Below are 6748 nucleotides of genomic sequence, written 5' to 3' on the forward strand. Positions count from 1 at the left end.
TGGGCAAGATTTGTTCAGGTCGGTGAAATCGACGCACATGCACCATTTCCCGTTGCTTTTCTTCACCAGCACGACATTTGCCAGCCATTCAGGGTACTGAACTTCCCTGATGTGGCCTGCAGCGAGGAGTTTCTGTGTTTCGTCCCTGATCCTGTAATAGGTTCAAATTTACTAACCATTCTGAAATATGTTTGTAGGATATATTGATAATAATAATATCTTAAGACATGTTATATTTAATGATCAACTTTTTCCATTGACTATTTTGGACAATCCTTTTCAAACACGCATACAACACACCTGCAAACATCCTAATACTGATACTTCTTGAATTTTGATACATCATATATCATCTACAATTCATATGCTTGAAAATGATTCCATTCTTAATCAACTTATACATGTTATTCTTATTGTTACCACTTATTCTATTCTTGCACATCTTATTGCTACCTGAAATCATGGCAACTCTGTTACGTGTGTTCCACTTAATATTATTCTTTCACATCATGTTGTTACCTCCAATCATAACAATTATGTTATGCATGTTTTACATAATATTTCTAACTCTAATAAACTATATATGCTTATTCAGACTGAGCCTACTACTGCAATTCAAAATACTCATCACATGATAACTTGAGGCAAATCAGGTATTTCTAAACCCAAAATTTATTTTGTTACTACCTTTGATATTGATCCTACAAATTTTAAAGAATCTTTATCTAATATTTTAAAGAAAATATTTTCATGCAACAACCTCCAAGTTTTGTATCCTTTAATCCAACTCAAGTTTGTAAATTTAACAAAGTTATTTATGGCCTTAAACAAACACTAAGGTCATGGTTTCAAAACTCAGTTCTACTCTTAACAATATTAGTTTTTTAGAAAAAAAGAGTGATCTTTCGCTTTTTACAAAATTTATAAATGATACTACCATTTTCATACTCATATATAGACAATATTATCATAATTGGATCCTCCTTTGCAGCTATAACTTCTCTGATTTCTTCTCTCAATAATGTTTTTTCTTTTAAAGATCTTGGTTCATTACATTATTTTCTTGGCATATAAGCTTCATCGACATCTGAAGGAGGACTTCATTTGTAATAATCCAAATACATCAAAGAGCTTATTCAACAAGCCAATATGCACTAAGCTAAGCTACAACATACTCCAATGATATCTTCTCTTAGCCTTACTCAAGATGCCTCAACAACTTTTGAGGATCACACTTTCTATAGATTAATTGTAGGATCTCTTCAATATGTCACCAACACAAGACCAGAAATTGCATATTTTGTTAGCAAGGTTTGCAACCTCAAGAACATAACTAGAAGGTTATTAAACGATTTCTTCACTACTTGTTTGGATCTATTACTCACGGTTTACATCCCACTCCTTCAACAAGTTATTGTATAATAGGTTTTAGTGATGTTGAATGGGGATCGGATTTGGATTATTGAAAGTCTACAACAAGTTATTGTGCACATCTTGGTAACAACATTATTTCCTGGAATTTCCACAAGCAATGGGTGGGTTGTTTCTCATAGCAGTACTGAGGCAAAATATCAAAGTATTATTGTTATGATATCTGAAATTGCATGGACTTAGTCTCTTTTGCATCAATTTCATCTTCCTTCTATCGTTCCAACTATTTACTCAGATAATTTAGGAGTTGTTTTAGCTACAAATTCTATTATGAATTTTCGCTCCAAGCATTTTGAACTTGACTTACACTTTGTTTGTGATCAGATTCGGCAACACCAAACTTGTCTTATTCATCTACCAAGAAAATACCAAGTTGTGGACATTCTTATTAAATCTATATGTGTTGCTTTCTTTGTTAAATTTATACATGAACTTAAGGTGGAATGTAATCTTTAAGTTTAAGGGGAATGTTAGTAAATAAACATATATAACAATTTACCTTTCTATTATATTTGTTACTCTGTGTCTCATGTATAAAACATTCTTTATGTAATCTCTCTTCTCAATCAATACAATTATTTTTATTTCCTTATTTCTAACAAGCACTTTGAACAATTCAATGTATCATTGATTTTTCAATGAAAATGTGATCTTATTTCTCTTCAACAAGGATCCATGTCAATTTCATCTTAGCATGCAAAGTTAAGATCAATTTGGGAATCTTTGATTGAACTAAAGTTTGCTCATATGTGTACTTGCAACAACATCCAACCATGGTGTGATTATTATCAAATGGAGTATGTTATGAATTTTCTTATGGATCTTGTTTTGTAACTTGGGAAATATCCATGTATACTTTCTCAAATAACTCACCATTTAAGAATGTATTATTTATATCTAATTGTTGTAGGCTCATAGCTAATAAGACATTTACAGTAAGTTTAAGCATTGGTGTATACGAAAACAATCTCAACCTATTATGTGCAACCTTTGACTACTACTCGAGATTTTTTGTTTTCCTCTATGATTCTCTAATTTCCTGGAAGTCTACCAAACAAGGTATTGTGTCCTAAATATTCAGCAAAATCTCTAATTTTGAAATTTCAATTGATACAACTATGATCTTCTGTGATAACAAAGTTGTCATGCACCTTACTTCTAATCTCTCTCACCATGGAAGGTCTAAACATACAAATATTGACTTTCACTCTTATGTAAGAAATGAACATTAAATAATTTTTTTCATTGAGAAGTTAAGAATCATCAACATTTATTCTCCAACTTGAGGAAATATTAAAATAAAATATAATTAAACATTATATATAATCCATTATTTGACTTACAGATATTATAAATATTATTGATATTAAATATAATCAGATATTTGGTTTTCAGATGTTATAAAATATTTTATATAATCAATCATTTAATGTATAAATATTATATATAATTAATTATTCTATTTTCTTATTCATCTATTAGTATATTTATTATTTATTATTATATATAGTTTTTAATTTTCTGTAAAATCAATGAATTATTTTATATGTTAAGTAAAACAATTTACAGAGGTGATTAAAATAAAATGTAAGAATAGATGGTAGTTGACACTTATACCCTATGAAGCTGGGACACGATTGTTGATATTTTAAAATATTTGAACTATTTTATATTTTATTAAAGATTAATATTTTAAAATAAGATTAAACTTTAACTTAAAAGAAATAAAATATTTGAAATAAAAATATTTTATATTTAATTATAATATTTTAAATAAATATAATTAGTTATTAACTACTACTTATTGATAAATATTTATACGATGATATAAATTTAATTGAATAATTATTCTTATGTTTATATAAATATAATCATTTAATGATAAATATTTATGATTATGTAAATATAATCACTTAATGATAAATATTTTTATGATTATGTAAATATAACCACTAACGGGAGCAGGAGTTAGAAGTTGTTTGAATGTGACTGCGTCAAAACTTATTAAGTTTAAAAAATTAGACAATGAAGCAAAATTGAAAATAGAGGGTTTGAAACAAAAAAAGGTCCCTCTGCCACCTGTATCTGAAAAAGGAAATCAGACTAAGAGTGATGTTAACCCAAAATTCAAAGGTTCTTTACAAGCTGCATTTGATATTCAAGCGAGAGATACTCTTGATTGTGAAATTGTGATAATGTTTTATTCTTCGGGACTAGCGTTTTATTTAGCAAGAAGTCCTTAATATAGAAGTGCATTTTCTTATGCAACTAATACTTCTAATCTCAGTGGATGTGTACCGCCAACATATAATAAACTGAGAGGTTTTTTACTTTCAAAGGAAAGAAGTCATGTAGAAAATCTTTTGCAACCTATACGAAACTCGTGGAATCAGGAAGGTGTAACAATTGTTAGTGATAGGTGGAGTTATCCTCAAAGAAGACCACTCATAAATTTCATGGCTATCATTGAGAGTGAAGCAACGTTTTTAAAGTCAATAGATGGAACTAGTGAGATAAAGGACAAAAAATTTATCGCTAAACACATGAGAGATGTAATTATGGAGGTTGGGTACAACAATGTGGTACAAATTATAACTGATAATGCAGTGTATGTAAGGAAGCGGGTATGCTCATAGAATCTGAATTTCCTTCAATCTATTGGACTCCTTGTGTAGTGCACACCTTGAATCTTGCATTGAAAAGTATTTGTGCAACAAAAAATACTGATAAAAATAGTGATATTTATCATCAATGTTCTTGGATCTCACAAATTGTTGATGATGCTACCTTTGTTAAAAACTTTATTTCAGGGCACTCTATGAGATTATCAATGTTCAATAATTTCAACTCATTGAAGTTGATCTCTGTTGCTACAACAAGATTTGCTTCAACCGTAGTCATGTTAAAAAGGTTTAGAAGTTTGAAAAAAGGACTCCAAGAGATGGCTATCAGTGTTGAATGGTATTTTTACAAAAAGAATAACGTGGACAGTGAACAATTTGTGAAATAAACTTTGTTGACTGGTAATTGGTGGATGAAGATTGATTGAATACTTGCTTTTACTGCCCCTATTTATGATGTTCTCAGAAAAACAGATACGGATATGGCATCTCTTCACTTAGTATATGGAATGTGGGATTCAATGATTGGAAAATGTGAAAAAGGTCATATACCAACATGAAAGGAAGATAAAAGTTGAATATTCATAATTTTTCAAGGTAGTAGAGTTAATATTAATTGATCGTTGGACTAAGAGTAGCACACCTCTTCATTGTCTGACTCATTCTTTAAATCCAAGGTAATAACATTATATAGTTAAATTATTTCATAATTATATTTTGTTGTGTACATATTATTTATAATATCATAAATTTATAATATTATATTGATTTATGTTTATATATTTTTAATTTTGTAGATATTGTAGTCATGAATGGTTAGATGAAGATTCAAAAAGACTTGCCCTACATCAAGATCACGAAATTACTCAGGGAAGAAAAAAAATGTTTTATGAGGTATTTTGATGATGTTGTCTCTTTAATAGATAAAAGTAAAAAGGATGCAAAATCATGGTGGATTGTTCATGGAACTCATGCACCAACACTTCAGAAGATAGCTTGATGGAGATCCCACATCGACTAGAGATGAGGACAATTCATTGTATATAAGTGGGTGCAATCCTCAATCTTATGAGCCGCTTTTATGAGGTTGAGTTAGACTTAAAGTCCACTTCGTAATATACCCTCACGCCGAGAGTGATAGATAGAAGCTCGTGCGTGGGATAACATATTATGGGTGGTGGCCTGATAAACCCAACAAATACTCGCTAGGATAGGATCGAAATGGCTCTGATACCATATTAAGAAGTGGACTTTAAGCCTAACTCAACCCCATAAAACCGGCTCATAAGATTGAGGATTGCACCTACTTATATACAATGAATTGTCCTCATCTCTAGTCGATGTGGGATCTCCATCATAGCTCTTAAGCTACTTGGACAACCATGTTCTTCTTCTTGTTGTGAAAGAAATTGGAGTACCTACTCTTTCATACATTCTTTGAAAAGAAACATGACACCTAAAAGGACAAAGGATCTAGTATTTATCCATAATAATCTTCGTCTTCTCTCAGGAAATTCCTCAAAATACAAAGAAGAGAAAACTAAAGTGTGACATTTTTCATTGGATACAAATGGAATTCTTGAAACTGTTAATTTATCTCTTGATGAACTAAAATTAAAAGTTGTATTTTTCAACGAGGATGAACAAATGTAAAATTCAAACATTATAATTTAAATATTTTTTAAAATTTTTCAAATTAGGAAGTATATTAGTATATTAGTATATTTTAAATATATATATATATGTAGATTAGGAAGTATATTAAATATATATATATATATATTTAATATACTTCCTAATCTACTTATATATATACCGTGTCCTATATTTTTTAATTTAGCCGTATCTCTGTATCCATATCTGTATTGTATCTGTGTCTATACTTCATAACTTATACCTCTAAAAACTACGTAAATTAAGAAAAAAAAAATTGTTTACTAAAATGAAAAAGATAGACATAAATTAGTGGACATAAATAAATTAGTCGATTTCAATGAATGGTAATAATTTAGTTATTTTTGTTACTACATTCTACTATGAAGTCTCAAGAATAAAACTGTGACCGCAAATAACCATATTAGTCTCAGTGATAAATAACTTAATATTCTTTAAGCTTCAAAATAATTTTCAAATACTAAGAATTAGGAAAAAATGACTAATTTTCGGTTTGGTACAAATTTTGTTAATCTATACATGCTATTATTATTCTCTTTCTTCTTTTTTTTACGTATTTAAATAATATTTTAAATTCTTACCAAAAGAAAGACTAAACCATATGAATGTCAAAATAAATTGACTAAAGCAACCAAAGCGACAGAGGAACCGAAATTCAACTAGATAACTTTTTTTTTCTAATCCTTTTTTAAAGTTCGTAGCGATAATTTAAAAAACAATTACTTAACGAACTTTTAAATATTTATTATAAATTTAAAAATGAATACAAATTAGTATTCTCTACACCTGTACCTGTTAAAAACATTAGAATAGCATAACAATCTCAGTTTTTTTAATTAAAGAGAGAATATCAATGCATAAACTCCACTCACTCGAACCTAAAAATTATACCCCGCTACTTTTTCTACGATGTGAAAGTAACTGAATGCATATTATCATCAAATCATTTTTATTGTCAAACTTTTATACTTATATTTAAAATTTTATTAAATAGTTAATGTTTATGTAAGGAACTAGAATGT

At 28.9% G+C, this 6748-nt stretch overlaps 1 pseudogene; it reads left to right on the forward strand.

The window, feature by feature from the left end:
- Positions 1-3386: 3386 nt before the first annotated feature.
- LOC150025897 (uncharacterized) lies at positions 3387-5705 on the forward strand (annotated as a pseudogene).
- Positions 5706-6748: the final 1043 nt, after the last annotated feature.

Source organism: Phaseolus vulgaris, chromosome 7 (assembly GCF_051622355.1).
Source record: "Phaseolus vulgaris cultivar YP4 chromosome 7, ASM5162235v1, whole genome shotgun sequence".
NCBI classification, from domain to species: domain Eukaryota; kingdom Viridiplantae; phylum Streptophyta; class Magnoliopsida; order Fabales; family Fabaceae; genus Phaseolus; species Phaseolus vulgaris.